The sequence below is a fragment of the Pseudophryne corroboree genome, chromosome 6 (genome assembly GCF_028390025.1).
Source record: "Pseudophryne corroboree isolate aPseCor3 chromosome 6, aPseCor3.hap2, whole genome shotgun sequence".
Taxonomy (NCBI): Eukaryota; Metazoa; Chordata; class Amphibia; order Anura; family Myobatrachidae; genus Pseudophryne; species Pseudophryne corroboree.
The window spans coordinates 23620948-23631011 of record NC_086449.1 but is presented as its reverse complement, the minus strand read 5'-3'; the positions used below and the strand labels follow the sequence as shown (position 1 = coordinate 23631011).

General features: G+C 43.5%; 1 non-coding gene across 1 annotated transcript; it reads left to right on the top strand.

Annotated features, from left to right (window-relative positions):
• The first annotated feature begins 1648 nt into the window (after positions 1–1648).
• Positions 1649–1720, top strand: TRNAW-CCA (transfer RNA tryptophan (anticodon CCA)). The gene has a single exon. It is a non-coding gene; the product is annotated as a tRNA-Trp (tRNA).
• The last annotated feature ends 8344 nt before the right edge of the window (positions 1721–10064 follow it).

Sequence of the window (10064 nt, the reverse complement as noted above, 5' to 3'; positions counted from 1 at the left end):
ATGCCATACCACACTAAATTGCTTTATTCTCTTCTTTCCCCTACCACTACGTCAACGGCATGGTCAAAACTTTTAAAAGCATGGCATTCTGACATAGCAACTATACAAAGTTCCGCTGACATTACTAGTAATTTTTAAACGACGCTGAAGCATTTGAAATCCTCATATTTACAAGAGGTACATTTAAAAACAACACACAGAGCTTATGTTTCTCCATCTCAGAGAGCTCACATGTTCCCTGAAAATGATAGCTCCTGTCCGAAATGCCGAGTTTCTAGAGCGGATTTTTTTCCATTGCATGTGGAGTTGTGGGAAAATCAAATGTTTTTGGAGTAAATTACTCAATTACATAAATTCTTTGTTCGATCTCCACCTTCTCCCAAATCCTTCTGCTTGTCTCTAAGCTGATTTTAGGGGTTGGGCCCTAGGCACCCGCAAATCAACCATTCTGCCTTTATTAACGATTATAGTTACAGTGGCCAAGAAAATTATCCTAGTTCATTGGATATCTAGGACTACTCCATCCATATTAGAAGTTAGACAAAAATTACTTCAATTAATGTACTTTGATAGGAGAGATACCTTTCCAGATTTAAATAAAAACATAGAGACATTTCATTCGAAATGGGAACCTTTTATTTCTTCCTTGGATCTCTCCACACAAAATACCATTATGAAATTTTTTGAAAACACAGAATGGCAACTTTTGCGTAACCTTACTTAGGCATATTCACGCAAACGACCTTCTTAACCCCCTGATAGGTATTATTAAACTTAATAATGTGTTTGGTTTCAGTCTGGGTTCAGGACAAACTGAGAGTTTTTTAAACTTTAATTATTTGGTATCACGAATATCTACTTCCCCTCCCCCCCTCAAACCCCTCCCATACCCTTTCATGTAGTTTTATTCTGTTTTTATTTTATTGTTTGTTTTATTTTATTTTTTGTGTGATTCTATGGTGAGAATTGCGATGTTGGCCTCTAACTAAGTTTAGTTAGTTATAGCTTTTCACAAGGATATCTGCTTCTATTACACCAGAGTTATTATATATTTACTAGCTCTCCTACGGATGTTAATCACAATCTGGTCAAGTCTCCCTGTTAAACTGAGGAGGGTTCTGATATATATTGCTAGAATTACTTAGTTATTTCCTTTTTCTCTCCTTTATCTTAGATTCCCTTATATGGGAATTATACTTCTTCTGTAACATAACTTCTAAATTGTTATACCTATTTTTCTGTAATGCCGTCATCGTTGTATTCATTATAAATGTATACGTTGTCATGATGATTATTTCAAATAATAATAATGAAATTGTTGTCTAAAAAAAAAAAAAAAAAAAAAAAAAAAAAGGTTATCTATGCTGAGACTTGTAGTGCCATATGCAGGCGGACACTCAAAGGGGGTAATTCCAAGTTGATCGCAGCAGGAAATTTTTTTAGCAGTTGGCCAAAACCATGTGCACTGCAGGGTAGGCAGATTTAACATGTGCAGAGAGAGTTAGATTTGGGTGGGGTGTGTTCAATCTGCAATCTAATTTGCAGTGTAAAAATAAATAGCCAGTATTTACCCTGCACAGAAACAAAATCACCCACCCAAATCTAACTCTCTCTGCAAATGTTATATGCGGTTCCAGGATTTGTAAGGGACCTTGTGGTGCAACGGTAGCGCGTCTGACTCCAGATCAGAAGGTTGCGTGTTCAAATCACGTCGGGGTCATTTACATCTTTTTATATTATATTGGCTGTGTTGTCTGTACTGTTGTTACAGCCCCTATAGAGACCAGTGTCACATGTGTAATGTCACATTCAGTCCATTCTCATACTCAGTAAACTACAGTGGGTCCAGTGCCTGTATCTTAAAGTATATAATGTCCAGCGAGTCAGACCGTATTTTTAAAGCACCAATTATTAAAAGGGCAAAATCACAAAACGGAGGCTTTCAGCGCTACCCAGTCGCGCTCTGTCTAACCTCTGCTGCAAGCCCTGGCGTGCTCCGTCATGTGTGCGGTCTCCTGGCATCCTGCGTGGTCAGCTGCTACACTGTGGCTCCCCTGTCAACGCCAATAAATCCGGTGACCTTAGCAAACTGCCTAGGCCTCACCACGCCGGAGTTCCCTACAAAACCAGTTCCTGGTCAGATGACCTTCCTGGTCCCATTACGGAATCACTTCCTGGTCAGGTGAATCCCTCAGCCAGTCAGCAGAGAGCAGGAGGCATAAATTCCAAGTCCCAGCACAGGTAAGCTGTCAGTGCTTTGTTGTCTTTCAGTCTGTGTAGAGCTCCTGAATCTCCAGCTATAAGTGATTAAGTACTAATCCTATCTCAGTACTAGCTGACTCCTTGGCTGATCTTAAAGGGCCATACCGGTATTTACATCTCAGCGTGTCCAGGGGCATAAGTGTGCCATCCCAGTGCATCTAAAGACTGTTCTGAATACCACCGCCTCATCTGTGCCTTGCTGGTTCCAACCAGCATCCGGAAAACCTGCATTGCTGATATCTCACAACATTCTCAGAAAACCTGTGCTGCTGGTTCCGTCCAGCACTTCGGAAAACCTGCATTGCTGACATCACACAGCATTCTCAGAAAACCTGTGCTGCTGGTTCTGTCCAGCACTTCGGAAAACCTGCCTTGCTGACATCACACAGCATTCTCCGAAAACCTGTGCTGCTGGTTCCGTTCAGAACTTCGGAAAACCTGCCTTGCTGACTCCACACAGCATCCTTAGCAAACTCTACTTCACTGGTTCCATCCAGCATCTGGAAAACCTGCTGTGCTTGTTCCACCCAGCCTTCTGCCAATCTGTCTGCTGGTAACTCCCAGCCCTCCTAATGCTGGTCTTCATAGACTTTCCGTTCTCGGGGACCCTCCAGCTACCGATTGCACTGGTGGTTCACGCCACCAGTGTTTCAGTACCCAAATAGCTGGTCACTTCCTCTCCTATATTCCTCAGTCAACTGCCACGTCTGCATGAGGAAATCATATCTTAAGCCTGCGCAATTCTGTCCACAACTCTCAAGTCCAGACCCAGAGACCAGACCTAGACCGTGTTCACAAATAACCTCAGCCGTGACAGACAACACCAACCTGGTCTTGCCTTTTAAATGATTGCCAAATATGGGCAAACTCACCAGAATCTCACCAGTGTCAGCATCTCACAGGCTAATACATAAGCCCCCATAACTGCATGACTCTGGAATACAGGAGGGCCGACAGTAAATAATATATAGTAGAAACATGTTTTGACCATATTCTAGACCCACCTCACTCTCCTGGTAGCTCCCACCTCCTGAACCCACCCCATCCTCCAGGTGGCTCCCATCTCCTGGACCCTCCATACCCTCCTGGTAGTGCCCATCCCCTAGACCCACCTGATCCTCCTGGTAGTGTCCATATCATGGACCCACCTCCCCCTCCTTGTAGTGTCCATCTCTTGGACCCACCTCCCCCTCCTGGGAGCTCCCATCTCCTGGACCCACCTCATCCTCCTGGTAGATCCCATCTCCTGGACCCACCTCATCCTCCTGGTAGATCCCATCTCCTGGACCCACCCCACCCTCCTCATCCTCCTGGGAGTGCCCACCTCCTGGACCAACATTCCACTCCTGGTAAAGCCCATTTCCTGCATACCACCCCCATACATAAGGGAAAGGGGGAAAAAGAGGGGAACTGTTGCACAGGAATAACAATATCTGTCACATATGAATATATGGTTAATAATTCAAAACCCCAAATCTAAATACCATAAAAATCGGTCATACATAAAGTGGGGGTGCTACCACAGATCAGGCAAGAGTACCTATAGTAAATGTTAAGGGAAAAAAAGGAGAAAGGATCTGTTTCCGGTGCACAAGGTAGTGAGTTATTTAAGTAAAATATAACCTTTATTTTTTATCTTAAAAATTATTATGAATGTGAAGACATGTTTTTATTATTACATGTCTGCAAAGTCTGACTATTGCGAAATATTAAACATTAGTGTAATGACACAACACTGTGAATTAAAGAAAAATATAAACAATAAACAATTATTAAAAATCTCTGAGCGTCTCTTTCGTACCTGTCCTCTATAATTTGTCTCTTGTACAGAACCCTTATACTGTTTATCTGCTACAGGAGATGATATATATATTCTTAGAGTATAGTATCAATTAGGGAGGCCAATCCCGGGATCGGGATCGGCGGGATCCCGGGATTTAGGCCCAAACAAAAACGGCCGGGATTCAATCCCGGGATTGGAAGCTTCAATCCCAGGGATTGAGGGATCAGCGTTGAGCGTCCTCAGGACGCTCAGACGCTGCCCGGCTCCCTCCTCCTGTCTCCCCATGCGCAGCGTGACCTGTGACTGTGAGGTCACGCTGCGCTTTCAGCAGCCACCGAGCTGGAAAGTATGGCAGTCTTCACCCGCCGCCTCCTCCCGGCTCACCCTGTACTCACCCGCTGCCTCCTCCCGGCTCCGCTGCACTCACCCGCCGGCTCCTCCTCACCTGCTACCTGGCTGTTCAGATTTGTACGGGTTTTTTAATGTCTGCAGGGCGGGAGAGGCGGGGCGTGGGGGGCGGCCGGACTCAGTCTAAAGCCAATCCCGGGATTGACCATTTTTCAATCCCGATACCCGGGATTGAAAAAATGGCCCGGGATTGGCTTCCCTATTATCAATGTGCTTCTATGGGCATTGTAATATGTTACTTAAGGGGAGGGTTAGATACAATTGTATTCCTTGTTAATCATAAACTTATAACAAAGTATCACTTTTAATACTCCTGTCAAGAACATTGGCTAGTTGCCCAAAATTGATGTTGTAAAGAACTCTATAATACAGTGATCGTCTGTATTATGCAACTATTATTGTATGATCTCCCATAAAGTGCATTTAACGGGAGGTCATCGTAACATCCAGATCCTGTTAATCCAAAAATCGTTTATAGTGCAGATAGGACCAATCTGTCAAATATTTATTTATATATATATAAAGGATTTTTCTTTCCCCCTCCTCGGACTTATAGAATCGTGAGAAGATATATATAAATATATGTATGGTGAAGTGTGACTTAAAGTAACTCTTGCATATAGAATCAAATTTCAGAATAAAGTGAAAACACACTTCACGTATGGATTAGGTCAGCCAGTCACCTCTCACATATAGTGTCTGGTGTCACTGAGTCATATAGTGGGTTTTTTTCTGACACGTAGGCTAGTGAAAGAGTATATATATAGATATATGTATGGTGAGATGTGATTTAGAGTACCTCTTGCATATAATATCAGATTTCAAAGTAGAGATATACCTCACATATGTATTAGGTCAGCCAGTCACTTCTCTCATATAGTGTCTGGTGTCACTCACATAAGCTTGACAATGGGTATTAGTGGTTCATCTCTCACTTATAGTGTCAGATGTAAAATCCATCTACCTCATAATAGTGATGAGTGTCACTCATATATGTTGCCACAATAAATATTAGTGGATCATCTCTCACTTATAGTGTCAGATGTAAATCCACCTATCTCTCAGTAATGCTGTAACATATTATGATTTCATATTTAAAGTGGTGAGTGTATTTTCAAAAGAATATAAATAATTCATACATTAGCATCACCAGATCTCTCATATAGTATTGCCAGATCCCTACAGTGACTCGTAAGACGGCATGACCCCATATATATTGTAATCCAATTTCCCCAAATCTCTCACTTATTTATGTCTGGTCCTATTGTATTAGAATAAATAAATACAATATTTTGTGGTAATCCGATATATATATATATATATAGAAGTTAGTATATGTAGTTGCAGATGATTAAATTATTTAGTTCCGTTCTGGATTTATCAAAATCCTCATGCCCATATCATACACAGTAAATCAACTGAAGGGTTTTTATTAGTATACAGATGTACAGATAGCCATATGTGGATTTCCCTGTTATATTTGGGAATCCTTTGGCTATTACACGTGCTGTAGCCAATAGGAAGTCATTGTATATAGCCAAATAATGTAGTCGTCTAGGCAATGAGATCATTTGTCTATGATACTCAGAATAGACTATTCTTGCATATATATCTGACTCATAATGAGTAGTCTAAATTCGATACTGAGTAATCACAGTAATCTCTACCTATTTACATTTGCCATAGATCGCTCCACTGATATATAATAATACACTGCTATAGTTTCCATTAATATAGTAAGCACTTATAGTAAAATATGTACATTTCAATTAGACATGATAGACAGGAACGTAGGACGCTCAGGCCCTACGTACGTTTCGCATTTGCTTCGTCAGGATCCCTGACGAAGCAAATGCGAAACGTACGGGGGAGCCAGAGGGGGGCCAGACCAGGCTGAGGAGGAGCAGTGTAATTGCAGCCGCCACACACCTTGAGAAAGGCTCCCTGAGAGCAGAAACGCGTTGGTGCTGTGGGACAGACTGCGACAGATCCAGTAAGAGTGGAAGTACCCAGGATTACCACAGCTAGAAGAGGAACAGTGCTGAGATCCCGGGAGGTATCTGTTTACCACCTCATAAGTGCTAAAGGGTAACCATCGCTGGGGACCCCACATATTCTGGTACGCATATTTTCCCCACTACAAGTTGGTGGAATTGTATAATACCTGTTTATGTTGTTTACACCCATAATAAAATTGTACTTCACTATATATTCCCTCATCTCTGTTTCTTTGAGGGAACAAAGAGGAACTCTGTTCTGATCTAAAGGGAAGGATCTGAATATTTGAATATTTGAATATCGAACGCTTTGCATACAAAACTAATACTTGAACAACTATCCCGTACTACCCCGGGGTGCGCATACCTGCATTTTGTGAATTGTCTAAACTTCTGTAAAGAGACAAATTGTTTCAGTAAGGAAGTGTACGTCATATTAGTAACCCGCTGGTATAAGATATTACTGCAGCTGTAACGTCAGAGGCGCATTAGATCCTTTTCATACAGTCACTTGTTGTACTGTACAACTTGTGCCTATTGCCGCGTCTCTGGATATAATTACACTACATCATGTTATAAAGGCATCGCTACCACCAGCCACAAACAAGGGTATACTGTATGTTGTCCTAATTTGTGTATAGAGAAATGATTTGCATGTTCAGCAAGAGAACTATGATTCCAGCTGCACCATCCCATAGAGCCAGATCCTGGGTAATCAGGAACATTGGCAAACGCAGGGGGGTTTACATTTTCCCAGAAACCTGCCTTTTACCCACAGTCTGGCCAGTGGCCATTACTTGCATTATAAACAGCTGAATGGAGCTGCTGCAAATGCCCAGTGGCAGCAGATATTCCTACCAAGTCTACTGTGTGTGTGGACCTGAGCGTTCAGTCATTGCACCAGAGAGAAAACCTGCAAAGTGACTTACCGTGATCATCAGGCCAGGGGTGTATTAAGAGAGGAGGGGTTCTGTGCGCAGTGTCTGTCCACGCATCCTCCTCTCTAGGCAGCAGCACAGATCTTCAGGACAATAAGCACTAGAGCACTTGCAGGTCTCAGGGAACATGGTGTGGCAACCATTTTCCCTGCAAGTTCCCTACTGCACATGCGCAAAACACCAGGAAAATGGCCGCCGCACCATTTTCCCAGTGATTTATGCTACACTGTTGCTGTCCCCGATACTAAACTCTACTTTTGCCCAAAAATGCATATGTATAAGCATCCTCCCAGAGAGATAGAAAAGAGTATACAGCGCTATTGACACAGTAAGATCTAAATAAGTAAATATTTAATAATAGATTAAGAAAGACTTATACAATTTAAAAAACATGCAATCTAAGATATAAATTATCTCACTGATGACTTCAAGTGGACAAAAAGGTTCGTAATATTGCCACCAGCTAGTATATTAGGCACCCATCATCATAATTAAAACCAGCATATGTACAGTCATATATACGGACCAAGGTGTTATAGTTCATCCAATTGGATGTGGTTACCGAGTCTGTGTTCCGTTTAGAGCGGCTCCCGTAAAGTGCAAGTCCGTGTGGCAACGGCAACAATTGTTGGGGTCCTGGTTCACAGTTCACTCGGAGCTCCGTGTTCCATAAATTAGGTTCTCCTCCAGATGTATTGGGCAGATGGCAATGCCAATGGGAGTCCTGGTTCACGGAGGTGGGCAAATGCAAGGTCCTTGCATTATGGAACACCGATTCCCCATGCCCACACCATAAATAGGTTGTTAATGAACCGTACATAAATAAGTATGTATTTATAAAAACTTGAATTTGCCATTGAATGTTGTTTCTCATACGTACATACATATGAGTCCTTTCTCATCCATGTCACAATGTGTACACACATGCTCAATCATCGTGGCAGCTCCTACCCATAGGCGTGCGCAGCACATTTTATTAGGGGGTGCACTGTTGGAGGGGTGTGTCTAGCACCGCCTTTTGGGTGTGTCTAGCACCATCTATTGACGGTCAACGTAATATAAAATATCCACCCTTGTACCAATTCTAATAATTCAGATGCATTGTCAGATGTTGTAGTGTGCACCAAACAAACACCCTTGATGGCACTCACTGCAATTACACTGCTTCTCCTCAGACTGGTCTGGCTTCCCCTCTCTTTCCCCTGCAAGCTACAGTCACTCACTGACACTGACAGTCGCAGACTAGTACTGCTGCTGATGGAAAAACGCGTTACGTGTCAATGCTGCCGCCGACCGCCTGCCAGTATTGAATTTGTCTTCCTGAGCGGAACGCTGGCTGCATGCTGCTCCTCATCAGTGGCTGGCATTGTCATAGAATAGAAGGAGAGAGGTGGGTGTGTGACGGGTGGGCGTGCGAGCAGCATGATGTCATCACGTCACATCACGCTGTTTTTGTCCATTGAGGTGGAGCCGGGAGTTTGAAAGCCGGTGGCAGTGGCACCCTTGATTAACCCAGGCGTCCAGTCAGTAATGCAGTCCTGACAGGGTGCAGCGTAGAGGGGACAGTAATCAGCCTGCTTGGCGATCGCTGCATCAGTCATGTGAGATCGGATTGCCGGACATTAGGGGGTGCCTGTGCGCACCAGGCACCCCCCCTGCGCACGCCTATGCTCCTACCCATGATTGGGTATGAATAGTTGCACCCGCGGTTGCATTATGCTTTTTCTATGGAGCGCGGGTGTGACTATTTCCAAGGGTCTATGTGCATGCTCACTTGCTGTATCAAACAAATCATTGGTGCTAAGAATCACACTAGTGATGAGCAAGGACAAATCTGTATGCGTGAAGAGGTTTGCAAATGGTGGGGCCACACTGGACCCCATCGCAGTCCCCATGTTCAAGGTGGCGGGGACGGGAAGACACAGACCCTGGCCTCATCTTGCCTATGAACTGAGGCAACATGCCCCATTTTCTAGAATGCTGCCCAGCACCACCACCCTCACTGCTCCCAAATGGCCGCAGCCTGCCAATCAGACTGACGTGAGCAGTGCACTGCATGTAAGCACACAGGAACTGTTCTACACATAAGTAGAATGGCTCAGGCACATGTGCTGTCCCACAAACACCGGAAATGTACATAAATAATTGGCTTTACGTACATCTATGAATCAGACCATTAGACTGAAAGCTCCACTGGGACAGGGTCTAGAGTGAATGGTAAAATATTCTCTGTACATCACTGTGTAATATTATGGCACTATATAAGTACCCATTAAATTTGATATAAAGTAACTAGTGCTACAGATTATGGTAGCTTTATTAAAAGAAACTAGCTGATGTGCCCAAATAACTTTCTCAGTTTACAGACCACTTGGCAGATCACATGTTGCAGTTCACCAACTGTCACATTTTCCGGAACACAATGGTTCTATTTGTCACTCAGTTTCCTTCATGTGGGCAGAGACGGGGGTGGGGCCAGGCCACCAGTGTCATTAGGCCTCACCACTAGCATGGAAAATGCTGTGATTGGACCATATTTGCACACGTGGATGGGCTAAAAGGACACAATTAGCATATAATCGTGTCATCATTAGGCCCTGCGACCCTCCACAGGGACCACAGATTCCCTGGATTTATCTCTGCATTCTGCCCACTTCACTAGGAAGTGGGCAGAAT